This window comes from Halichoerus grypus, chromosome 3 (assembly GCF_964656455.1).
Source record: "Halichoerus grypus chromosome 3, mHalGry1.hap1.1, whole genome shotgun sequence".
Classification (NCBI taxonomy): domain Eukaryota; kingdom Metazoa; phylum Chordata; class Mammalia; order Carnivora; family Phocidae; genus Halichoerus; species Halichoerus grypus.
Genome location: NC_135714.1, coordinates 122708732 through 122736161, shown reverse-complemented (window position 1 = coordinate 122736161; position 27430 = coordinate 122708732). Strand labels below are relative to the sequence as shown.

Sequence of the window (27430 nt, the reverse complement as noted above, 5' to 3'; positions counted from 1 at the left end):
TAGGCAGAGCAGCAGGCAGAAGGGGAGGGAGAAGCAGGCTCTCGGCTGAGCAGGGAGCCTGATCCCAGGACCCTGGGATCATGACCTGAGCCGAAGGCAGACGCTTAACCCACTGAGCCACCCAGGTACCCCAACTAGCTGTCCTCTCTTTAATCATCAGGGCGGATACTCCCCCATGCTCAGGACGGGCCCTTGGTGGAGTTGGCCGAGTTACAGCTGGAAGCATCTTTGTTCAGGAGACAGCCAGTTGGGGTCCTCTGTGGAAGCAATTATGATAGACTGAAAATGGCTGTTTCTCTGCTTCCTGTGATGAAAGTGGAATATGCACCAGCTGGCACAGCATTAAGAGAAAAGATAATAGGTTTCTTGAGACAATGACTTCCTAGTCTTTTTAAGTGACTGCAAAGAACTGCTGGAGTTCAATGATTATTTGGGGGAAGACTTGTAATAGATTTCCCATTTCCTTTTTTTAAATGAATAAATGCTGCCCCGCATCAGAGTCTCAGTGGCCAGAATTATGTATGTAGATGAATTAAAAACAGCAAAGGCAAATCCAGTTTTTCTCCTTTGTAGTTTCTTTTCAGTAAAATGAATCTGTAGATCTTAACCCAAGAGATCTATAGATAGAATTGAGAGGCTCAGTGAACTTGAATGAAAAAAAATGTTATCTTTATTTTTACTAACCTCCACCTAAAATACAGCTTTCCCCCCAATTATAAATGTAGGTAACAAACGACAACATGACCGGCAGCCCTTATGGCTTTGTAACCAGTAGAAATAACAGATATTTTAATATCAAATTATAGGAAGTGTAGAGATGTCAAAGTATCCTTCATATTCATCATTACTTTGAAATTCTGGTGGTGATTACTATTGGAAATTTCTTTTTTTAATAGCCTTATGACATAAGGGTAGGGCACCTGGGTGGCTCAGTTGGTTAAGCAACTACCTTCGGCTCAGGTCATGATCCTGGAGTCCTGGGATTGAGTCCCGCATCGGGCTCCCTGCTCAGCGGGGAGTCTGCTTCTCCCTCTGACCTTCCCCCTTCTCGTGCTCTCTCTCTCTCTTTCTCATTCTCTCTCTCTCAAATAAATAAATAAAATCTATATAAAAAAAAAAGGCAGGGTAAATGCTATATTAAGAGTCAGCTGGGGCACCTGGGTGGCTCAGTTGGTTAAACGTCTGCCTTCATCTCGGGTTGTGATCCTGGGGTCCTGGAATAGAGCCCCACATGGGGCTCCCTTCTCATCGGGGAGTCTGCTTCTCCCTCTCCCTCTTCCCTGCCTCCTGCTCTCTCTCTCAAATAAATAAATAAAACCTTAAAAAAAAAAAAGAAAGAAAAGACAGATATAATGGCAAGAAAGAGCAGAAGAAATTTGGGGACTGCTGTGAGCTCTCTCTGACCACATAGACCAGAGAGCAGGGGCTGTGGTGGGAGCTGAAGCAATGAGCAGGGTCCAGACCAGGAAAGATGTTCTAAATGTGTCAACAGACTTTATCCTGAAGGTGATGAAAAAACAGTAAAAGTGGTGAGATGATTACCAGGCACTCTGTGCACAAAACTTTGCATTATAGAGAATAGACCACAGGTAGAAACAAAAGTAGAAAGGAGGAGATTGAAGGAAAATAAGTGAGAAATAAGGTTGGTATAACCTTAACTGGTAGCAGTAAGTGTGGAAAGAGATGGATAGATTTTTTTTAATTTGTAGGAGCTAGAATGGACAGTTCTTGAATTTGAGGGAGTAAGGAAAGGAAGTCAAGAGTGATGCTTGGTGTTTTCTTTCTAACATTATTATCTCCCTGATATGCTGTGTTCTCTCCAAGTTTTAAATGCATGTGGGCAGCCATTGGCCCGTAACAGATGGTCCGTCTCCCACTAGAACAACAAAAGAGAACAGAAAAACATAACCAGCTCTAAGAATACAAGCCTAATTAATACTGCCTTTTGTACAAACTACAGTGAGACCCGAAGAGACAATGGTAACTGAGAGTCACGCTAAGATTGATAGTTTTGATCAAACCTCTTGAATGGTCAAGAGAATAATCAAAAGGGGAGACTGTTGACATAAATTTCTAGGCCCAAGATGGAGCTGCTTCTGCCCAGGGTGCCACATCAGGGAACCAAAACTTAGATAACGTCCATGTCCCTGCAAATGCTCCGCTTGACCAGAAATGCAGTGTACCCAAGGCATCCAGTCTCCAAATACCAAGCCAACTCTGGGCCTTCTCACCCCAAAAAAGGTTGACTACATGGCCCAGCCAATCAGATATTCTCTATTTGTTTCTTTCTTGATCTTTATTCTTAAACACTGTTTCATTTTTTTTTAAGATTGTATTTATCTATTTTGAGAGGGAGAGAGTGCACAAGTGAGGGGGAGGGGCAGAGGGAGAGGGAGAAGCAGGCTCCCCGCTGAGCAAGGAGCCCTGTGGATGAGGGACACAGGGCTCTATCCCAGGACCCTGGGATCATGACCTGAGCCAAAGGCAGACGCTTAACCAACTGAGCCACCCAGGTGCCCTATTCCTTGGTCTTTATCCTATAAAAGCTTTTGGCTGGGGCACCTGGGTGGTTCAGTTGCTTAAGCATCCAACTCTTGATTTTGGCTCAGGTCATGATGTCAGGGGTAGTGAGATTGAGCCCCGGGTCGGGCTCCGGAATCAGTGTGGAGTCTGTTAAGAATGCCCTCTCTCCCTTTTCCTTTGCCCCTCCCCCTGCTAACCAAATAAATAAATTAATAATAAATAAATAAATAAATAAATAAATAAATAAATAAATAAATAAAATCTTTAAAAACAACAACAAAAAACTTGCCCTCCACCCCATTTTGCAGTTCTCCTAAAGGAGACTGGTCACTTCGTGAAGTGTTCAATAAAATCTGTTTGTATTACCTAAAACAAAGTGATGCCCAGATTTCTAACATGAGAACCTGGGTGACCTGGTGGCAAGGAATAATGAGTTCTGCTTGGAAAATGTTGAGTGTCAAGTTCTCATTCCAGAGCCAGTACTTACCAGCCCTATGGCCTTGGGCCAATCTTATCTCCTTTTTGAACCTCTGTCCAAAAGAGAGACGCTGATTTCTGTCTGGTTCTCGGGATGTGATGAGACTCTTAATAAATTATGTTTGTGAAAGCCCTTTATAAACTATACAACTGAAAAGTAGTGTGATTGAGATCAGTGCCTCAGGAACTAATTAAAACCTTATTCAGCGTCATCGTTGCTATCATCAATTACCATTTGGAGATAGGCTTAGCAGGAGAGTACAAGCCTGGGAATCAGAACACTTGAGTGCTTGCTAGTTCCCTGATGGAATACTGGTCCTCCTCTGAAAAATGAAGAAGTTGAATTATTCATCTCCAAGGGCCCTTCTAGCCCTAAAATTATAAGACTGCTTGGGACGCCTGGGTGGTTCAGTTGGTTAAGCATCTGCCTTCGGCTCAGGTCAGCGGGGAGCCTGCTTCTCCCTCTGCCTGCTGCTCCCCCGCTCGTGCTCTCTCTCTCTCTCTCTGACAAATAAATAAAATCTTTTTAAAAATTATAAGAATGCTGTTAACTGCTTTATTAAAATCTATTGGATATCCAGCATGATCTTAGTAGGTTTAAGGGGGATTATTCTTATGGAAAGCAGTTTAAGAATTTTCATTCACGTTAACCTACTTTATGGAGAAAAGAAGGCTTAAGCTTTCTGAGAACCATTATTACACAAACAAGTACATATGTGATTAATATGTTACTTGATATACTGTGAATGTGTTTACAGTATAATTGAATATGACTAAGCGAATGTAAAATGTGATTCATTTGGTGCAATAAACAGTCAAGGTATGAAGTAATTCTAGTATCTCCTGTTGGATTTCATTTTGTGGATTGAATACATACAGCTTGGTTTTCCCTTGTGCCTTTAATTGCAAACAGCAGAAAATCTGTAAAGCGCTAAACAATTCCCTGCTAAGTTATTTTACGTTCTGCATTGTTGAATATAATCAGCCACTCCTGGGGCTTCCCCTGCCCCTTAGTTTTTGTTTTGTTTTTTACAAAATCTATTTATTTGCATGAAATATAAGTACATAAAAATATATGAAATGTAAATACAATATTTTAATACCTTTGTGGAGACATAATTCATATATTATATAATTCACCCATTTAAAGTACACAATTCAGGGGTTTTAATACGTTCCCAGGATATACAACCATCACCACAATCTAGTTTTCTAACATTTTCATTGCCCCAGAAAAAAATCCCATACCTACCAGCAGTCCCTCTCATTTTCCCCAGCCTGCTTCCCCACTCTAGGCCTTGCCAACACTGACCTATTTCTGTCTCTGTAGATTGGCCTATGGTGGACTTTTCATATAAATGGAATCATGGAATGTGTGGTCTTTTGTCTGGTTTCTCTCACTTAGCATAATGTTTTCAAAGTTCATCCACATTGTAGCATATATCAGTACATCACTCCTTTTCCGGATGAATAATATTCTGTTATATGGATATACCACTTATTATTTACCCATTCATCAACTGATGGCCATTTGGCTTGTTTCCACTTTTTGGATGTTATGAATAATGTTAGGAGCAGTCATGAGCAAGTGTTTGTGTGGATGTATGTTTTCATTTCTCTCAGATATATACCTAGGAGTGGAAGTCTGCCCCTAGCTTGTAAGAACCCAGGGCGAGGGGAGGGGTGTCTGGGTGACTCAGTCAGTTGATCAACTAACTCTTGATTTCAGGTCATGATCTCGGGGTCGTGGCATTGAGCCCTGCATGCTGCTCCGTGCTCAGAAGGGAGTCTGCTAGAGATTCTCTGCCTCTCCCTCTGCCCCTCTCCCTGTTCACATGCACATGTGCTCTCTCTCTTTCTCAAAATAAATAAATCTTTAAAAAAAAAAAAAGAACCCAGGGTTTAATATGTGCTGTCATTGATGCCTTGAGGAACACTTTATTTCAGTTGGAAGACTAATAATGATTGTCAACTAATAGGAAATCACTTGAATTTCTTTTGAAAACACATGTTAGGGCTAAGCTTTTTTTTTTTTTTTAAAGATTTATGTATTTACTTGAGAGGTGGGGGGGAGGGACAAAGGGAGAGACAATCCTCAAGCAGACTCCTTGTTGAGTGTGGAGCTTTACGCAGGGCTTGATCCCAGGACCCTGAGATCATGACCTCAGCTGAAATCAAGAATCCGTCGCTTAACCGACTGAGCCACCCAGGCGCCCCAGGACTAGGCACTTTTTAAGCGTGCACAAATCAGTTGTTTTCAAGTTTGTACTTATAACAGGGTGAGAAATCTGTAGAGCAGTGCATGAGAGAGGCTCGGTAACCTAAGATTGTAGTCTCTTCTCCTTAGAGACTTCATAACTTCAATAATGCTCATTGCAAGTGACACCCAACATTAATACAGGGTTTGTGTCCCTGAGCTAGGGTGCGTGTGAGAAGACTCAGTAAATTGGGCACAGATCCCCTGAGCAGAGTTTTACTTTCAATTAACACACAAGTTTTTCTATTATGAAACAGACTACAGAATTCACAGGGAAGTTTTAAGATATCTCTAAGACTTCAAAGCTCATGGCCTACAGCTATGCGCCAGGTCCCTAGTTCTCACCCCTCCTCAGGACAAGTTCACTATGATAGGTCCTTAGGGTTATTTTGGTGTGAGGTTTGAGATGCACTGATGGAATGAATTTTTTTTTACATATGGTGTGACATGACTTCAAAATAATTTAAATGGTATTTCCTGAATGGAATCCCGTAGAACTAGTTGTTGAAAGATGTTGTGTTAAAAGAAAAAAGCAAAAATCCTGTATTCGAATAAGTTTGAGAAATAACGGTTTTAACAAGTGTATAGTTTCTTTAATTTAAAACTTCTCAGATGCCAGAGAGTTCTCTTATCTCTTGCTCAAAATGAAAGATCTAAAACTACCAGCTACAACCTTCAACCTTAGGACTGCAGAGCATTTCACAAACGTTAAACCTTTGCCTTTTGGTTCAAAAGTTAAGTTAACCAAAACATTTTAATTAGAAACCCTCCCAAATGGGAGGAGATATTCATGAGAGAGTACTCTCTAGATGTAAAACACTCCAATTTTATGAACCACTGAAGACAGTTTTGTCCTCCTACAATGTTTCTCTTCTCTCGTTTGCTCATGTGTGACCGTGTTGGGATTGGTAATGCCATTTCCGTAACTGTTTCACCTGGGCTGTTTTCTGATAAAATGGCTGCACGCTGGCAGACACATTTTCTGTGATTAATTAAGCATGAAAGGGTGATTTTTTTTTTTCTACACAATTTCACCTTTCAAGCTTTAAATTGATTTTCCTTTGCAGCTCCAATTTTTCTCTCCTGTGAACACATTTGTTAGGAAAAAAGCCCTAACCAGGAACCTGCTGGTGTACGATATAACTGGGATATTTGGAAGGGGTCTCTGACAGGTCTCTATAGGTCCTAGCTACAGCCTCTGCCCCCAAGACTCGGTTCCCTGCCTGGACCACCTGGTGTAGAAATGGAGGGAACACAGTATGGAGGTTCCTCAAAAAGTTGAAAATAGAGTTCCCTATGACCCAGCAATTGCACTCCTGGGTATTTACCCCAAACATACAAATGTAGTGATCTGAAGGGGCATGTGCACCCCAATGTTTATAGCAGCAATGTCCACAATAGCCAAACTATGGAAAGAGCCCAGATGTCCATTAACAGATGGATGGATAAAGAAGATGTGGTGTATATATATACAATGGAATATTATGCAGCCTTGAAAAAATGAAATCTTGCCATTTGCAATGACGTGGATGGAACTAGAGGGTATTATGCTAAGCGGAATAAGTCAATCAGAGAAAGACAAGTATCGTATGATCTCACTGATATGAGGAATTTGAACAACAAGACAAAGGATCACAAGGGAAGGGAGGGGAAAATGAAACAAGATGAAACCAGAGAGGGAGACAAACCATAAGAGACTCTCAATCTCAGGAAACAAACTGAGGGTTGCTGGAGTGGAAGGGGGTGGGAGGGATGGAGTGGCTGGGTGAAGGACACAGGGGAGGTTATATGCTGTGGTGAGCGCTGCGAATTGTGTAAGACTGATGAATCACAGATCTGTACCCCTGAAACAAATAATACATTATATGTTAATAACAATATTTTAAAAAATGGAGGGAACAGCTCCACTAGGACTATTCCCACCAGCCATTCCTCCCTGCATGCTCTGATTCCTTCATTTACATATCTCTTTAACTCTGACCTGTTTCATTACAAGGCCCAGCATACCCAGCACAGTTCACCGCAAAGAAGTACGGTATCCTAGAAAGAACCCCAGTTTGGAAATACTGCTTGAAGGGTGGTTGTGTGGCAAGTTTAGGAAAGTTGAATTTTCCCTCTCTTTGGCAGGAGTTTCAAATGCCAATGAGAACAGGGCCACTGCAGATGAGTGGATGGCATTGCTTTACTCACAGTTGTTTAGGAAGAACCTGGTTATAAATTATATGGCAAAACATGAGCCGCATTTAATGGAAAGTAAGTACAGCTAGAAGATTTGAAAGAATTGGATCCACTCTAATTTATCGCTTCCTTTTATTGTTACCAACAATCATTTTATTACTTTTTTCATTTCACTCCAAGTTCCTAAATGTTAATTTGTAGACAAAAGATTTTTTAATTTGTTGTTCTGAAGCCTGAATTTAAATCAGTGTGTATGTTGCTAGCCTCTACTAGAGAGATTCTCTGCTGGCCTTGAAGAAACAAGTGGCCACATTGCAAACTACCTGTTGGAAGCCCCACACTGCAAGAAACTTCAGGAGGCCTTGAGAGGCTGAGGGCAGCATCCAGCCAATAGCCAGTAAGAAGCTGGGACTCTCGGTCACACAAGAACAGGAAAATGAATTTTGTCAATCGTCTGAATGAGCTCGTGTTCTGAACAAAAGATTCACAACAGCCTTGTATCGGTTTTGAAAAGGAAAGAAAACTTTATTATTATTATATAAACCTAATAGAAAAAGAAGAAAGGAATCTACACATAAATGAAGGTAATAGTAGGCAAGAAATGAGAATAAGGCAGTTACATCAAACTGGGTACTTCCAGCACCCAACCTCGTTAGCTGGGGGAGCACCGTGGAGACACCCAGGCTGGAGTCCTGACTGAGAGGCCTGGGCCTGCACGGAGCGTCCCCCCGTCAGGTGAGACTTCCAACTGACCGTCCCCGTAAGGGCTGTACTTATAGGGCAAATAACAGGGTCTGAAATTAAACATTTGTTCACTTATGTGCAGTTAGGAGCAAGCTGCATTTCTATGTTATCGTGTTTCTAGATTTTCAAGGAGTCTGGGCTATGTGTGTCTGCCTCCCCTCCCAGATTCCATTCTGGTGGGGCCAGCCCAGCCTGGAGCAGGAGGGGATGTGAGACAAGATTTACGGCTCCTGGCATCCAAAACAGAAGGGCCCATTCTGACCTGGAGGCCAGATAATGTATTTCAAACAACTAGGCTCCCAAGGTTCTTCACACAGCATGAGGCTCACAAACAACACTCCTTAGCCTGCCTGTGTACGTGCAGGTCCAAGTGGTCGGTTATGCGGGACAAATCCCAGAAGCATCTATCGCTACAGAGCAGTGTGGAAGCAGATTCTTCCCAGTCAAGATTTTGGATAAGGATGCAGTCCAACTAACACTGTGATTGCTGTCTTGTGAGACCCTGAGCCAGGGACTCAGCTAAGCCATGTCTGTCTTCCTGATCCACCGAAACTATAAGATAATGTATGTGTGTTTTATTCAGCTTCTAAGTTTATGGCAATTTTTACATGACAGTAGAAAGCAAACACAGGAACCACTCTCTAATAATTATGTCAGAGCATCTGTGTTTCAGTTTTACCACCAATACCTGGTAAGGTTTGCCCAGAATATTAAAGAATAGAGGTTAAGCATCCAACTCTGGATTTGGCTCAGGTCATGATCTCAGGGTCGTGAGATTGAGCCCCACATTGGGCTCTGCATTTAGTGGGGAGTCTGCTTGTCCCTCTCCTTCTCCTCCTCCCCCCACTCCCCTCTCTCTCTCTCTCTCAAAATAAGTAAATAAATAAAATCTTTAAACAATAAAAAAATAAAGTGAGGGCAGTCTTGTGGGACAGAGCCCTTAACCTATGGGACTGGATACTATCTCAGGGTAGAGAGTGTCAGAAGTAAGTTGAATTGTAGGACCCCCAGCTGGTGTCAGAGAATTGCTTGGTAGTCCTGGAAAATTACACATTGGAATCGGTGTCAGAATTATAGCAAGCATGCATGGTCTTCATCTCAGTCTGTCCAACTCACAATCCCCAAAGGGACTGAATGAGATTTCTTTCCTTTCTTTCCTTTCCTTTTCTCTCTTTTTTTCCTTCCTTCCTTCCTTTACTTTTTTCTTTTTGTTGTTGTTACATAAACTAACTCATTTCTGATAGGATAGCAATGTTTCAAACAGTGGTTTCCACTGGCGTTTCAACTCTTTCAGTCTTCCGACGGCCGACGTTACCGTGATGGCAGAAGGTGGTTGTTGTGGGTCCAGGTACCGCTGGTTACTGTTTTTGTGCAGGAACCCCTGTGCCAGAGCCCACAGCTTATCTTTTCATCTTGGGTTAGCCACAGAAGGTGCAAGTGTACTTGGTGCGCTGATTTCAATTTTCTTCACCATTTTCCCGAGAGAGGCGCCATAATGGGTTCCATATTTACCGATGATGCTGACCTTCTTCGTGCCTGTAGCCATGTCATCACAAACTAGGTCTGAATCTGGAGAGCTGAATGGGATTCATTTCTGTATCTATACTATATTCTTAAATTTTCCAACTTTAAGTTCTATTGTTCATTATGGCTTTTTTTTTTTCGATAACCTAACTATAATCTTTCTTTTTTTTTAATTTTATTTCATTATGTTATGTTAGTCACCATACAATACATCATTAGTTTTTGATGTAGTGATCCACGATTCATTGTTTTCATTATGGCTTTTAAAGCCCTTATGTATTATTCTTTTCTTCTAAAGGGAAAAAAAAGTCCATTTGAAGGAACGGTTTAATTATTTTTAAAATTACGTCTTTAGAGCACACCAGAAAACCAAATAAACAGAGAGGAAATGGCAACATTTAACATTAAGCACAAAATGGAGAGATGCTATATGCAGCTGGGGACTTACGCAAAAATACAAAAGATAGAAAAAAATTTTAAACCATTAGTTCTTCAGAGACTAAAATAAATGTAGCACTAAGAACTAGTCCATTGAAATGAAATTATGGTAATATTGAAGTAAAGAACACAATTCCATTCAGTGCTTAATGGATCCCTTTGCCCTATACCATCTGTACCTTCCTCTCCTCCTTTATCTTCTAAGAAGTATAGAGAGAAATAGACTTGAATTTAGGATGGCTTTCATTTCTTTCTCAGAGGCTAAAGGATTTTCTAATGTCCTTATTGGGTGCTCACAATTCTGATTAATATAGAAACCGGTTGTTTTGAGGGTCAAATGAACTCGTGAATAAAAGAAACAGATGTATAGTATTTTAGTTGACCGCTTTACTAATCAGTCCCCACTGAAATGAAAGCAAAGTTACCCTCTGTTAGTAAATGAATTCTAAGGCCCTCCAGGTGCCAGCCTCCTGTGCTGTGTCTGTGAATTTGCACATCCCGATCATTGGTGTCAGATAATTTCCAGGGAAACTCTAAGCCATCTTATCTGAAGTATTTGGTATTTGAGAATTGGGATGTTGATCTTTTTTAAGGTATGTTTTCACCCATCCTCTGAACTCCTACTGAGTTCATAGGAAATCAAAAGTTTCTATCTTGCTCAATTCATGTACAGCAAGCCAAATGCTTAAAGAAATTTAGCAAATGATAGAGAAACTGTCTAATGATGAACATTAACTCTTTGCTTCTAGAGTATGTGACAATTGGAGGAAAACTAGCAATATGTTAGAAGGGGTGGGAGTGGGATGTGTTTTAAAAACCACTTAAGAATCCTGTTGTTCTTTTAAGTCCTTGTTTAACACTGTGGAGTTATATTACTTACCTGGCAAAAAAAAAGAAAAGAAAAGAAAAACCACTACCATAGAATTATTTCTTATTTACATAGTGAATAATATAGAGACATATGAAGATTATTAAAAGAAATACAGAAATACTGAGACTACTGCAGTGGTCAAATAAATGAACACTGAGTTTGCTGACTTGCTAGGCAAAGAGGTACATATCAATGAGGAAATTCAGCATGGTTCACTGAAGAGGAAGAGTCAGGGACCCATGTATCCCAGAAAGGGGAAGCTCACTGTGTACTAATTAAGGACCACAGCCTACATACAGGGGAAAGTGAAATGATTCCGTAGTACTGATATAACTGATTACAACAAGTCCCATTGTTCATTGACCGTGGAAGACTAGCCTACCAGTCATTGATCATCTTTAGCTAGTGGGTGCTTTAAATTCATAGCAGTTTATCAGCTATGGATGGTTAGAACCAATGGTGGGAGGTACAGCATCCACTTTGGATATCTCCTGGGCAAGAGCTGCTACACGTACATAGTTCATTTACAGTCCCTCCTATTGATTTTCATCTATGCAGACAAAATACAGTGACTACAGAAGGATAGGCAAATTATCAGATTTTCAGGTCTACACCACTATTTTGGTGAGGGGGGCTAATTTTATCCAATATCACTGTCTTTCTCAGAGTCCCTTCAGATCTTTCTGTTCTGTAACCATCAGATGTATGAACAGTTGGAATAGTGACTGTACAACAACATGGATGATTCTGTTAACAATTGACGTGACAACAGCAATAATTAGGAACAAGGATAGAAAAAGCATAACTAATGTGTATAGAATACGCCCAACTAACTTCCTGTTTTGCCAAGCCCAAGCCATGAAAGTAGATGCCATAGATTGGTTTGTTCAATTTTAACGACTGGTTGTTTTGTTCTAAATGTTATGCAAGTCCCATGAACTGGTCCTAAAACTTTCCCCCAGAAGCAAAAAAAGATGCTAACCCATGTGAACACAGAACCTTGATTTGCCAGAAAATAAACTGGAGCAGTTCTGCTAGTGCATGGAGGTCATGTATGAATCGTGTACTTCATATATAGTTTCCTATGGAATGACAGACAAGGCGAGAGGAAGATTTGTATACAGCTTTCTAATGTAGGTACTCCGAGCCATGTTAAAAAGTGTCATAGAAAATAAAAAGTGATGAGTGTATTCAACTCTTCCAAGAAGGGCTACCTATCCTCAAAAGCGTGTCAGAGAAAAGGACACCTAGAAAAGAAAACTACAGGCCAGTGTCTACATATAGATGCAATAAAATACTAGCAACCCAAATTCAGCAGCACATTAAAAGGATCATGTACCATGATCTAACGGGCTTTATCCTGAAGATGCAAGGATAGTTCAACATACATGAATCAATCAGTGTGGTATGTCACAATAATAGAATGGAAGAAAAGAATCATATGATCAACTCAACAGATGCAGAAAAAGCATTTGACAAAATCCAACATCCATTCATGACAAATAGTCTTAACAAATTAAGCATAGCAGGAACATATCTCAACATAATAAAGGCATATATGACAAGCCACAGATAATATCATGCTCAATGGTGAAAAGTTGAAAACTTTTCTTCTAAAATCAGGAACAAGACAAGGGTGCCCACTCTCACCATTTCTATTCAACAAAGTAATGGAAATCCTAGCCAGAGCAATCAGGCAAAGAAAGAGAAAGAGAGGGAAAGAAAGAAAGAGGGAAAAAGAGAAAGAGATAAAGAAGGGAGGGAGGGAAGGAAAGAAGGAAGGAAGGGAGAGAGAAAGAAAGAAAGAGAAAGAAAGAAAGAAAGAAAGAAAGAAAGAAAGAAAGAAAGAAAGAAAGAAAGAAAGAAAGAAAGAAAGAAATCGATCAGAATTGGAAAAGAAGAAGTAAAATTGTCTCAATTTTCAGATGCCATGATTTTATAATATAGAATATCCTAAAGATTCAACCAAAAAATCCATTAGATCTAATCAATAAATTCAGTAAAGTAGCAGGATACAAAATTAACACACAAAAATCAGTAGTGTTTCTATATAAAAGCCATCTATAGATTCCATACAATTCCTATCAAAATTCCAATGGCATATTTTACAGAAGTGAAAAAAACACTCTTAAAATTTATATGGAACAACAAAGACCTCAAAGAGCCAAAAAAATCCTGAGAAAGAACAAAGAGGAGGCATCACACTTCCTGACTTCAAGCTATACTATAAAGCTATGGTCATGAAAACAGTTATAGTACTGGCATAAAACCAAACAAATAGACCAATGAAACAAAATCAAGAGTCCAAAAATAAAACCTAGCATATTATTATGGTCAATTAATGTTTGACAGGGAAGCCAAGAATATTCCCTGGAGAAAAGAGTCTCTTCAATAAATGATGCTGGGAAAATTGGATATTCACATGTAAAAGGATAAAACTGGACCCATATCTTAAACCACTCACAAAAACTAACTCAAAATGGATTATAGACTTAAATATAACACCTGAAACCATGAAACTCCTAGAAGAAAACATAGGGACAAAGTTATTGACATGAGTACTGGTAATGATTTTTCAGAAATGATATCTAAAACACAAGCAACAAAATAAAAAATCAATACGTGAAATTAGATCAAATTAAAATGCTTCTGCACAGCAAAAGAAACCATCAACAAAGTGAAAAGATAACCTATGAAATGGAGAAAAAATTTGCAAACCATAGATTTGATAAGGAGTTAATATAACTCGTACAACTCAACAGCAAGCAAGCAAGCTGTCTCTCTCTCTGTCAAATAAATAAATAAAATCTTTAAAAAAATAAAATAAAATAAAATAAAATAGTCAAGACATAGAAACAACTAAGTGTCCATCAATGGATAAATGAATAAAGAAGTTGTGGTATATATATACAATTGAATATTATTTAGCCATGAAACAAGGAAATCCTACCATTTTTGAGAACATGGATGGACCTTGAAGGCATTATGCTAAGTGAAATAAGCCAGACAGAGAAAGACAAATACTGTATGATCTCACTTAAATGTGGAATCTAAAAAAAAAAAAAAAAAAAAACACCTCACAGAAAAAGGGATCAGTCTTGTGGTTACCAGAAGTGGATTGTTGGGGGGAGGGGGGATTGGAGGAAGATGGTCAAAAAGTACTAGCTTCTAGCTACAAGATAAATAAGCACTAGGTATATAGGAAAGTTGTCATGAGAATAGATTCTAAAGAGTTCTCATCACAAGGAGAAATTTTTTTCCTTTTTTCCTTGTCTTCTTCCTTTTCTTTTTATTGTACCTATATGAGAAAATAGATGCTAGCTGAACTTATTGTGGAAATCATTTCACAATACATGTAAATCAAATCATCATGCTGCATACCTTAAACTTTTCTCAATTAAACTGGGCAGGAAGGGGGAGTGGGGAAACTATGGGTAAAGAATTAAAGAAAAGTATGGTCAGTGGGTATTTATTGATGCCTCAAGATAATGAGAAATTTAAATCTTGAGAAGCGCCTTATTAACACTCCCAGATTGGCATTTCTCTTTCCCTGGGTTGGCATTAATAGATTGAACTTTCACAAAGGAAAAATAAACAAGAGTCTGTATACATCCATGTATGGTATCAGGAGGAATGCAGAGGTTTTCCGAAAGCTTCAGTGCTGATCAGAGGTTGCCTGATGAACACGAGAAGCAGAGGAAAAACATGGGATCTGGAACATGAGTATAACTAAAGAAAACCTAGTTACAATGTTTCACACTGGTGCGGCTGAATCCACAAGTGCAATCAAATGCATTTAGAACTCAAGGGAAATTTACCAGTCATAGAATCTTGTTCTGATTATTTTTTTCTGTAAATGACATTCTCATTTTACTAACCTTATTAAAATGTGAAAATGACTCTATTTTGTAAAACTAAGATTTGCAAGCCACAGAATTTAAGTTAAAAAAAAAACAAAACAGGGCGCCTGGGTGGCTCAGTCGTTAAGCGTCTGCCTTCGGCTCAGGTCATGATCCCAGGGTCCTGGGATCGAGTCCCACATCGGGCTCCCTGCTCGGCAGGAAGCCTGCTTCTCCCTCTCCCACTCCCCCTGCTTGTGTTCCTGCTCTCGCTGTCTCTCTCTCTGTCAAATAAATAAATAAAATCTTTAAAAAAAAAACAAAAACAAAACAAAACAAAACTTAATCCTTAGCTCCAGAAAATACATCAGGATATATCCTAACACTTTAAGTAATCCTTGCTAATACATCTCTTCTACAACTCAAGTTTTGCCCTGGAGGATTTTTGAATGTATATTAGGTATATATTATGTAAAAACACTCTTAAATCTTTGTGTTGTATCTCCAATCTTTCCTAGCATTTTCAAGCAGTGGTAAAGGTTCAGTCAGTTTTAGAAACATAGATTTTTCTTTTCCATCTATTAATGTTGTCTTTTTTGAAGGATCTGAGTTTCAAGCTTCATAAAAGCTCTTTGGGCAAATTAGGTAGATTAAAATGGTTCATCTCTGTCACTGGGGAAAGGGAAAAATTCTTCCCAGAGAATTCATCTTGCAATGGCTGTGTGCTAAATGCATCTGACTGGATTAAAACAAGCAAATAAAACAGGAAAACAGGGTCCAAACATCTAAATATGATTAAAATGACATGTTGGAAGATGCTTGCCTCAGAATAGTTTCTAGAATAGAATAGCTTAATGTATCAGAGGAAAAAAGAGGGGGGGCAGGTATTATGGTGACTGCATTAGTCACAGTTCTGAACCCAGAAACGCAGAAGAGTAGGAGGTGTGTGTGTGTGTGTGTGTGTGTGTGTGTGACAGGGAGAGGCACAGAGAGAGGTATTGGTTCACACAGTTGTGGAGCTGGCCAATCTAAAGTTCAGATAAAAGTTGCAGTTTTCTGTCCGAAATCTTCAGGGCAGGCCAGGAGGTGGGAAACTGAGGCAGGTTTCTATGTTGCAGTCTTGAGGTAGAATCACTTTGGAGAAGCCTGTCATTGCTCTTAAGGCCTTCAGCTGAGTGGATGAGGGCCATGAGCATTATGCTTTACTTAAATTCAACTGATTGTAAATGTTAATCACCGCTAAAGAATACCTCCACAGCAACATCTAGACGAGCATTAGACAAAAACGCTGGGTGCTGTTATCCAGCCAAGTTGACACATAAAAGTAACCATCATAGCAATGGTTCTGCCAAAAAGTTTTAACCATCCTGAAACAAGTACAAGTGCCCTCACTTGATGAAAAGCCAATCAAGGCATAACGGTGTCTCTTTTTCTTGGCTTAACTACTAGGGGAGCACAGAAGAGCTAGTAAGCATTTGCAGAGACCATTACGGTCTTGGCTCACCCCCAGCAAAACCCCAGCTTTCCCAGATTATCCCACTGTTCCCCCCGGGTGCTGGCTGGCTCTCATCTGGAGGCCGACTGCAGATCCCCCTCAGCAACCATGGAATCTCCTGCCCAAACTGCAAGAGAAAAGCTGCCTCATGTGGCTTAAGACATGTTCCTCCTCTTTTCCCTAGTGATACTTATTCCCAGTTTGTTGTGTCACCCGTTATTAATACACAGAAAGAAATCCAGAACCTGGAAAATTATGGAAATAATCATTTTGGAAAGGGTAGTCTTGATAGAAACAGCATGTTTTAGTCCTTGATTCATGACTTTTGCCTGGGCCTGCCTTGGGAAACCAAAAGGCCATTTAATCGAATATAACTGTGGAAACTCCATGCTGGGCAAAGGACCTGAGCTTAAGGGGCAATTGTATTTTTGTTCTATTGCTGGCACCATAAAATTCATATGCTCTTAGTAGGAAAATGTTTCCTTTCCTTACAAACCCCAAGGAACACTTTTTTAAAGAATTAATATGCCTTATAGATTGAGCTTTCATCTTATTATTTTAAAAAGAGCAAAATTATAAAAACTATTATGGGTGTTATTATACCCACTTAGAATCATAGACCCGAAGGTCGAAAATGACCTCAAAGATTGTACCCATTTTTTAAATTTATTTTTTATTTTTTATTAGTTTATACCCAGTTTTATATTTCAGCATGTTCATTGAAAGATATGGGAGTGAAGCATTACCTTGAGATTTTATCATAAACCTCAAGGGAACTACCAGATTGGATTCCATTCAGTATGTTACAGGCAAAGAATAAATTGAGAAACCTCTTTGTAGATGCTGCTTATGGAATCACCATTCCTTATGTTTTAAATTTTTTAAATATAGTGTATACAAATACTAACTAGTCTTCTAGAAGCTGGAAAGAGCTCATGCAAAAATACGGGGGAGGCAGATACATGGGAAGGGCAAGATGAAAGAAGCAAGGAGGGGCTTTAACAAAGCAAGCACACACACACACACACACACACACACACACACACACAGCAGGAAGGAATAAATGTGAAGGAAAGACACAGAGAGACAGAGAGCCTAGACTATGTGTTAGGCCACAGTCACATTTCTTTCCACATTTGAATGTCTCCTGATCATTATATATGATAGTATATCTAATGTCAAATTATACTGCAGCATAATTCAAAAAATATATAATCCAAGGTCTTCAAAACAAATGTTGTCTTCGTAAAATATGTCTTAAGCTATTGTGACACTGAATTTCCCTTACCATTACCACAGCAATGGGTTCAGTCTGTCACTGACCTATTAGCTATGACCTATTCTGCCATTTTCTCTGTGAACCTATAGCATCATTCATTGTGATGCCTAACAGAGCTGCTTCCATTTTCCATAAGGGTCTATAAGATTTATAGATCTGGCATTTGATTGCTTTAGTGGGACCCACTGGGACCATTTATATCTTGTGCTATAAAAAAGGCATTTTTGTTTCTAGAAAATAAATACTTTACCCAAGAGTTTGTAAGTTGAGTGGAAGCATTTCATTTATCTAGCAATTGTTGATTTGTGGTCTGGCAGAGAGAAATTGCTGACAAATGGAATACCTCCCCAGGGAAAAAAAAAGCTCAGCTTATATTCTTTGCCTGATAAGTGCTTGCCAAGAACTAGGCTAATGACATCTGTTGGCTCTCTGGCTTGCCCATTTTTATAATGCCTGGACTAACTAACAATGGAGATGACACAGAGCTAGGCTGTGGTTTCCTTTAATTTCCAAACTTTCCTCCCTAAATATTGTTTTGTCAAACCCTAAGAACTCTACCAGAGATCATTCCTCATTCACTTAGAGCTTAGTTAGATGGTTCCAAGGTTTGGCCAAACCCACTTACAAGAGTGTGTGAATACACTTGGCTCTACAATCTGGGCTGTAATGAGGGGAACTTTATTTTTATGCCTCCACAAAGCTTCCTTTTGACACTTTTTTCACATGGCTCCTTCCTTCCCAGCACTTACAAATCAAATTGCTCTTGGAACAGTCTTATATCTCCTTTGAGCTAACTGTGGACATAAGCTGGGATGGGGATGTGACATTTATCTCTTTCTTTGTAGGAGAATAAGTGATTCTAACTTTCACACCCACCATTTCAGAGCTGCTAGTCACTGACATTAGAGGAGACCCCCAGGGGGATGTGTCCTGTGTTGAACACCTATAAGAAACTGTAGGGGCTTAGGACGCCTGGGTGGCTCAGTCGGTTAAGCGTCTGCCTTCGGCTCAGGTCATGATCCCAGGGTCCTGGGATGGAGCCCCACTCAGGCTTCCTGCTCAGCGGGAAGTCTGCTTCTCCCTCTGCCCCTACCCCCACACATTCTCTCAATCTCTCTCTCTCTCTCTCACTTTCGCTCTCTCTCTCAAATAAATAAATAAAATCTTAAAAAAAAAAAAACTGTAGGAGCTTTCTCTGGTTAGGTCTCCCTAAGATACAGAGTGCATTATGGCTTTTCAGGAAATATTGCTTTTCATTATATATACATGTATAATTTTTATTATACCATTTCATTTCTAATGCCAATCAAGCACAAACTTATATGCCCGGTGTGATGTGATCAGTTTCCAGAACATGAGCAGAACACTGGACTGTGGGGGGGAACGTTAAGTAATACATCCTATGGAAATGTAAAATAATATTTTTATTATTTTTTTAAAAGGTCTCTCTAAAACTAGACCCTCAAACTTAAAGATCATTTCACAACCTATACACACAGTATTGCATACAAGAAGCTCTAAGCTAAGAGTATAAGAATGTGGAGAGCAGGTTCTGGCTCTCTTTCTAACTAGAATAAAACTACAGGTCTATACTATGATATCACTAGATTTTCTAAAACCATTATCTACATTCTTATGAAGCAAGGTAACATATTTACAAATTGTACATAGGTTAAATTATTAGCAGTGCTCATTCTATTCTTCTTTAAATCTATATTTAGGTCAGCTTTTCTCCAGGAGGCCTTCAGTCATCCAGCAGGTATTTATCGAGCCCCTGTAATTTCTAGGCTCTGTGCCAAGCGCTAGGGACTCCAAGATGAAAAGCACCTACTGATGTGGAAAGAGAAGCAGACATAGAGACGATTCACTGCAGTTCTGTGAGCAGCACTAGCCAGGAGGTAATGGGCATGAGGGACAGAGATGAGCCATCACCCGGGGAGGTTTTTCCCAGGAGCAAGGCTCCAACTGAGCCTTGAGGGATGACTAAGAGTTTTCAGAGCTGTGAAGCCACACTGTTAGCTTCACAAAGTGCACATAACTTAGAATAAGCTCTCATAGACTCCAAAGGCAGCAAGAGAGGTAGGAGATGATGGGGAGGTAGCAAGGATCCAGATCACGGAGGGCTTTGCACACTTTTAAATGTATCGACCAGCTCTGTGACCTTGAGGGAGGCACAGCTACAGGGACTTTGCTCGTCGAATGTCACATACGCCCACTCCCACTCTTCAGGGTGGTGGTAAGCACTGGATTTTCACATGACATCACAGATATCAAAGGATTCGATGATAATTCGCAGATGGGGCCAAGATCACACCTCGGGATGTTGCAGGGCCACTCTGTCCCCAGTTTGTGTGCCTTCCTGAGAACTCATCCTCCTCACATAGATGTAGGCCTCCTGAGAGCTTAAAGTTCACATCGAATTTATCAAGTTTGTATGCCAACTTATGTTGAGTAATGTTCTTTCTCCAAACTGGGACATAATAAGTGTATATGTTTTCTTTATTGGTGTGACAGTGCCACCTGCCAAGGGGGGCAGGAAGCATTACGGAATGTTAAACCTGGAAGGAACTCAGAAAGGTTCTAATTCCAACCCTCATGGGAGAGAAGAATAAGAAGGTTCTGACAAGGACCCAGTTGCTTTCTCTGACTCTATCTAGATTGTATCCAAAAATGAGCAAGATTATTCTGATCTCCAAAGAGGAATTTGCTATATATATTGCATTGCATGACATGACATTACATTCTCTGGAAGGAAGAGTTTGCTTCAACATCCTCCTTGAATCCCATACAGTCTTGAGAATGAAGAAGGCACAATTTTCTCCCTTCCAGTTAAGCCATGTGGAGCCCCAAATCCCAAAGAGAAATGGCCATTGCATGTGATCATACACTCGGTATGTTTTTACTTTCCTGGTAGTTGGAACCTTCTGCTAATACAGTCTTATCCTTTTTTTAATTCTCTAAAATCTTGCTTTGAGAGTACTTTGGGTAGTTTTGTGTTGTGTCAAAAGCAGGATGTGTACCCCTATTGAACATGCAAAAGAATCTTTAAAAAGCTTCTGGTCTTGGGGCGCCTGGGTGGCTCAGTCGTTAAGCGTCTGCCTTCGGCTCAGGTCATGATCCCAGGGTCCTGGGATCGAGCCCCACGTCGGGCTCTCTGCTCAGTGGAAAGCCTGCTTCTCTCTCTCCCACTCCCCCTGCTTGTGTTCCCTCTCTCGCTGTCTCTCTCTCTGTCAAAAAATAAATAAAATCTTTAAAAAAATAAAAATAAAAAATAAAAAAAATAAAAAGCTTCTGGTCTTTAATTTTTTCCCACTGCTTCCACTGTGCTAATATTGAAGAACTCTATTTTAGGAAGGCAAAAAAGGGCACGGAAAACTTGTTATACATAGCAGTAACATGTTGGGTTTTTATTCTTCAAAATGGAGAGCCAGATACATCATCAAGACAGTTTGGGGACATCTCCAAAAAGATTATACCAAACACCTCTTTCAAATTGCATTGCACCTGCCACCACCATCTCCCCCCTCGCTGCCTAACCCACCCACCTGCCCCGACATTTCCAAAGATTGCAGAAGTAGATATAGAAACACGGTCTGGGAGGTAACATTGCTGTAGCTTAGAAGGACACAAGGAGAGAAATGACTGCAAATGTCTCATCTGTGTGCTCTTCTTTCGTTCTCCCCCCCTTTTCTGAAAAACCTGCTGTGCGGTTGCACAAAACAATCTACGATAGCTATTGTTCCTTAAGAAGAGAATGGACGTGCACCTGTGTGTTGGAGACGCCTAGAGGAGGCCACCTCTCCTTCCCCGCTTTGGGTCGTGGGTGGTTGCACCCTGAAGCACTGAAGGGAGAATCAGGCAGGCCTGTGGAATTACTGAAGAGAAGTGAATTATGCAAAAGAAATGGGAGTGGAATAATATCCTCATGCAGGAAGGGGGATGTAGCGTATCTCACCCAGCAAAGCACATTTTTCAAATTGCTACCCACAGCTCCAGGAGCACTGGAGACAGCTAGGGGAAGAAAATGGAGATCTGTCGGACATGCAATTTGACTTTTTCTCTTACCTAATTTTGCTAATTCTTCTATCTTAAGTTCCTTTCTTTTCCCTGAAATTATAACTCTCCTGGGGGAGAATACATTATATTTATTATATTGATGTCCTGTAGACGTGCAGTTTAGCTGTACACAGCAAGCCACAATTTCATCACATTTCATCACAATGAGACACTGTGAAGCATTTTCCAAAGACAAATGATATTAACTGACACTATGTGACAATTGACAGTACAAGTATTATGATGAGGAGGTGCATAAGGAATTCAGATACAGTTTAAAGTTGGTAGCTGAAGAACCTAAATGCTTATGATGAAGAAGCTATTTGAAAATGTCATGGAGTATTAAAAAACATAAGTATAATATTAGCTTTTCTTTGGATAATTATTAAACATTTGAGACCAAATATCCTAATCAATTAAATCTTTTTTTGAAGTTCAAGGCCATAAGCCATTAACATTTGACAATAGCAGCTACCTTATCATTTAGTACTTTATTTTACTCATTTGAGAATCAGCATTTATTTTTTCATTATTTTTTTTTAATATGGAATGCTTCATGAATTTGTGTGTCATTCTTGAGCAAGGACCATGCCAATCTTCACTGTATTGTTCCAATGTTAGTATATGTGTTGCCGAAGCAAGCACGAGAGTCAGCATTTATTAGGTGTATTTTCAAAATTGTGCCTTAGCGATATGTAATCTCTTTTTCTTTTTAAGGGTTTTTTTTTTTAATTTTTAAATTATTGCATTTTTAAAAGAAGAGATTATATCAGAAACTATAATTGGTAAATAAGTTATATCAAAATTAACTCTTCCCAAATATAGTATTTGGATAAATTCTTAGTGTATTTTTCCCTTTTTTTTTTTTTTAACCCAACAGGATATAATTGTGAAAATGTAAATGCATTATAAGCTCTTCAATTCAAGAAGTTAGAAATTCTGCAGTTGGGTATTTTTCTCCATTATTATTTCCATAGTTGCTTTCTAAGCCATTCCTATTCCAAAATTCGCCTTCCTACTTCCCTTCCCCTCACCATGCACTCAGATCTTTCCATTGTTCAGACAGGTGCCATCAGTTCCTGTTCGCCGACTCCCGTCTGCTTCATCTCGTTTGTCTCTTCTTTTTCTTTTTCTTTTTCCTTGGCCTATTGCACACTTCCTAGCCCCGCGCTCGGCACATACCGGGCACTTGGTGCGTGTTGGTCCCTCTTTACCCCCGTCCTCCATCCCCCCATTATGAGCTTATAGGTTCTATTTAGAACATTAATTTTGTTCTACATAGTTCTTTTCTTAACAATTCATTCTCCTGACGTATGAAGGAAAAAAGGGAACTTAATAATAATAGCGCAAACCATCAAAACGACACGCCCACACTTCCCTACCCATCCGGCGCCTCCTGTGCACCTATCTTTACCTCCGTGTACAGGTGAGGGAGCGGGGATGGAGGCACTTGCCTAGGGCATAGAGATCACGCGTGGGAGGGCAGCCTCCAGTCTTCCCTGCTAAACCTGATGACCTTTTGCTTCCTCTTCTACAGCTGCCCAGGAAAAGTGTGATGGGAAACCAGATCCCACGGATATAGCTCTTGTCCCCAACTTTAAAGTCTGATTTTCCAACAGGAAAAATAGTTTATTGACTTAGATCAGGCTACGTTCCAAAGCCAATAAGGAATGTTTGATTATCAATGCCAAATTCAAATCTAAAATGTTTCTTTTGGCATTCTCCTAAAACACGAGTATGAAACACAGGAAGACTTTTATCAGAGATGCAGTAAAATCCTTTACACCAGTGGTTCTGAATGAGAGGTTACTTTTCTCCTTCAGGGACATGTGGCAAAATGTTTTTTATTTTTGTTATTGTTACAGGTGGAGGACAGGGGTGGGTGAGGGACTGCTGTTGGCATCTAGTAGGTAGAGGTCAAGGATGCTGCTGAACATCCTACGATCCACAGGACGACCTCTCACAACAAAGACTTCTCCAGCCTAAATGCCAGTAGTACTGAGGTTGAAAAATGCCTCCCTAAGGTATAACTAGATATGTAGCTATGATAGCTTGATATAACAAATAAAGAGGTATCATCCTTGGATAAGAAGATTATAGTTCTGCTTGAAACTGTTCTTTTTTCCTTCTAGGTGATAGTTTTCTATCAGAGTTCCACACTGTGATAAAACTCACAGGCTTCTTATTTTCCATTCTGTTGCTTATTTTCCTTCACTGGCTCCCAAATGCAACTGTCCCCAGAGTTTAGTTCTTGGTCCTCTTTGTTCACAGTTATTTCCTCATTGAAGTACAGAACTTTGTCTATGCAAAGTCTTACATAACTTGGAATCCAGACTCTGCACTCTTATTCACTATACATTAAGCCACCTCCCATTACCTGGAAAGTAATCGTTAATCAGCTGGCCCGCTGCCTGCTTCTGGGTCCAGGGGAAGGAGCTGCACCTGTGCCCCAATGGAAGCCTGTGAGGGCAGAGCTAAAGCCTAGGCAACCATGTCTCTGGCCCCTACCAGGAGGGCCCCCAGTCACGCCCCCATCCCCCTCCCCCCTCAGAACTCCCTGACTTCAAAAGCCGAGGGCCCTGAAATGACCCTCACACATTGTGGGGCCTCCAGCTTAGCAGGGGTCCCCTGGCCATTCCAAGCGCCTCCTCTTTCTCATATTGCATTCCCTTCTCCCCTCTACCTCCACCCCCTTCCCCAGCAATGGATGGTGCAGAGCCAAACACCCCAGGAGGCTAAATCAGAGCCACGCACGCAGAGGCAAGGTGGCTGGTAGAGACCAAGTCCTTTCCTCACGTCACTCTGGCTTGGACTTTCAAAGTCCAGGGACCGACAGGTCTGAGGGCAGAGAAGGGCAAGGCCTGAATCAGCTTCTTCAGGGCCCCAGGATGTCTGCTGTCAGGTGCTCAGCTGGGATCCTACTACTATAAGTATCCTCATCCGCCTCCACCATCGCATGGATCCTTCGAGAGGCAATGCCTGACAAAATGCAGAGATTGTATAATATGGATTTAGCTCTCTATTGTTACACTTTGAAAAACTGGACTTTAAAACGCCCTTTCAGAAATTTTCTGTATCACAGTACACCCAAATATACATTTCTTGCCTTTGTCCCTCCCCCAGACCTTTTTCCCCATATATCCACGTTTCCAAGGAGCCGATGGACTTTTCCCTTGGACTTCTTACCATCCTCAAAGCCAAATCTGAACTTAAACTTGCAAGCTGTCTTCCCCTCCTGACTTCTATCAGCTCACACTATGCAATTCCTCCAGCCGCCCGATTTGAGCTCTGAATCATCTCTGATGGCCTGCCTCCCACGTGCTGGTTTCTTGTCCCCCAAACCTGTCAATTCTCCCTTATTTCTCCCTAAACCGTCCTTTTCCTCTCCACTATCACTGCCCAGTGCTTAAGCCCTCACTGCCTCATGAAATCTGTTCACATCCTCTCTGAAGAAATTATACCTTGTGTCAAGTGACAAAAATAATACAATTGAGCAACCAGTTTGATATTGTTTATTCAAGGGAAAGCAATTCATGAACTGGGGAGACAGGGCTTCACCAGCAGCCAAGCACTATTCCCGAGGGATTTGGGGCAAGAGCAAGTCTCACAGAGCATTAGAAGATACAACTCAGAAACAGAGTATGATTGGCTAGGAGGTTGGAGACTTCCTTATAAGCCTTGAGCAGGTTCTGTTTTCTAGAGTAAGGTAAACTAGCTAAAGGTGAGTCGAAGGCTTGTGATTGGTGTATGTTGGGTTTCCTTGACAGGTGTTTTGGGTAAGTGCAGGCTGACTTAGGTTTAGATTTGTGACATGGACTGGGCCACTGGGGGCCTCCATGGTGTGGGTCCTGATATACAAATTAACTTTATCACTTGCGTTTCTTTTGATTCACAACACTTAGCACAGTGCTTCACACTATGTCTGCTGACTGGCTGGAATTTGAAGTCATTATTTATAGGAGGTGTAAATGAGCAAGTGAATGGTCCTCTGTATGTACCTAATTGATTCACGCGTTAAAAAAAACTGATTTGTGCTTATTTTCTCCTGTCTCTCCATTACAATGTGTGCATCGATGTCAACATAAGCTTCACGTGACCCGTTTCTTGAGAGCCTACTGTGTGCCAGGCATCGGGCCACTCACTGCCCCCTTCACTCTCCAGGGTAATCCTTACAATTCAGTGATGAAGATAGTATTCCTGTCCTTGTTATTGTTATTGTTATTGTGCTCATTTAACAGTCCAGGAATCTAAACCTCAAAGGTCCTCGGTAACTTTTTCAAGTCCATGTCGCTAATTAGTAGCAGACTAAAGTCCCTGCTATCCCTATGCCACCTCACTGCTTCCTTGGACTATCTGCACATTTTATTTTAGGAATCTGAGTACAGAAAATTTACTGGAGATGAGAATGTAAAAGGGGCCCTCTATTATTTTCACCTCGTTTTTGCGTCCTAATATTAAAGGTAAATACCATTTAAATCTCTAGATCTGTGAGCCCACTTCTCTGAGAGCTGCCTTCCTCCTCAATCAGCAAAGCCACAGCTAACAACACCATAGCTGACCAGACCCACACTCAGCCGCTGAGAGGCCAAGATACGGATCTCTCTCTGCTGGTCATGTGATAGAAAGATAAGCAAACTCAAGATGAGCGGGGCCACATGCATGGACAAGTGGAGAAAGCCAGCTGGTCTTCAGAGGACACAGAATGAAGCAAACACCGCGAGAGAAGGCTTAACAAGAAACCGTAGGGCTCTAGGGGCAGAGACTTAGGGGAGCTGCTCGGGACTAAAGATTTTCAATACTATGGCCCACTTTTTTGAGAAATCCGTATCATATATATTTGGGCTGTGAAAATGGTTTTGTCTCTAATTGTTGATCCTTTTTTAACATAACATGTGTTGACTCAAAGGGTCTTGTTTGCAATAGATTTTGCCCAGTTCCCTTTTGAGGTATTTGGGTTGCATTGATCCAGGAGCATTGATATAGGAGTGGCAGTTCAGAGTCAAAAACAGAACACAGAACTAGAAGTCTGCAGTCCAGACAAGATAGGACCTTGCCACTATGCTGCAATGACCTGGCCAAGTCACTTCACTGGCCTGAAACTGTTTGCTTTAGATATACAATGAGACTAATATTTGTCCTACTCTGTAGTGTGGTTGTCAGAATAAAATAAAGATTACATGAGAGAACTTTGGAAAAGAATAAGTAAACATAAACTATTATTTTGACTCATGATTTCAAAATCCAAAAAACTGCATACTGGAAGAATTAAAATGGTTTCAAACTAGAAAGACCAAGATCATATTTTTTAATAACACGAAAGGATTTCTGGTATATTTGTCTCACATTTTTCTGTATTTATTGGAATACCCACAATAATATCCAATAATGTTATCTCTAAAGAGAGAGAGATGACAGATGGAGAATAAACATGAAATCCAGCAGGTGCATTTACCCAGCAGTTAAAGCTCAGTGAGTTCCTGGGATGCCAAATGAGCATGATTTGTGATATAATCAAATTATAATTTTAGCTGTCTGTCCTTTTACTATTCAGTGGTGGTGTTGGGAGGCCCGACGTTCTTCCCCTCCTCCTACAATGGAAACTTGGGCAGGTCACACAACTTTTCTAATCACTCTCAGATAAAAACATCTTACCGTCATATTAAATCAGAAGCTGTGTCAGTCTGGTCATTAGAATTCACAGCCCCCAGCAGGAATTACGTCTCAGAACTTGTTCTGTGTTAAGTCTTCT

The 27430-nt window shown here is 40.5% G+C and overlaps 1 protein-coding gene and 1 non-coding gene across 2 annotated transcripts in view; one reads left to right on the top strand and one right to left on the bottom strand.

Moving 5' to 3' along the window:
• Nucleotides 1-27430, top strand: part of FREM3 (FRAS1 related extracellular matrix 3) — an 87441-nt gene that overhangs the window by 20616 nt on the left and 39395 nt on the right.
• Nucleotides 22220-22326, bottom strand: LOC118544284 (U6 spliceosomal RNA). The gene has a single exon (XR_004921510.1). It is a non-coding gene; the product is annotated as a U6 spliceosomal RNA (small nuclear RNA).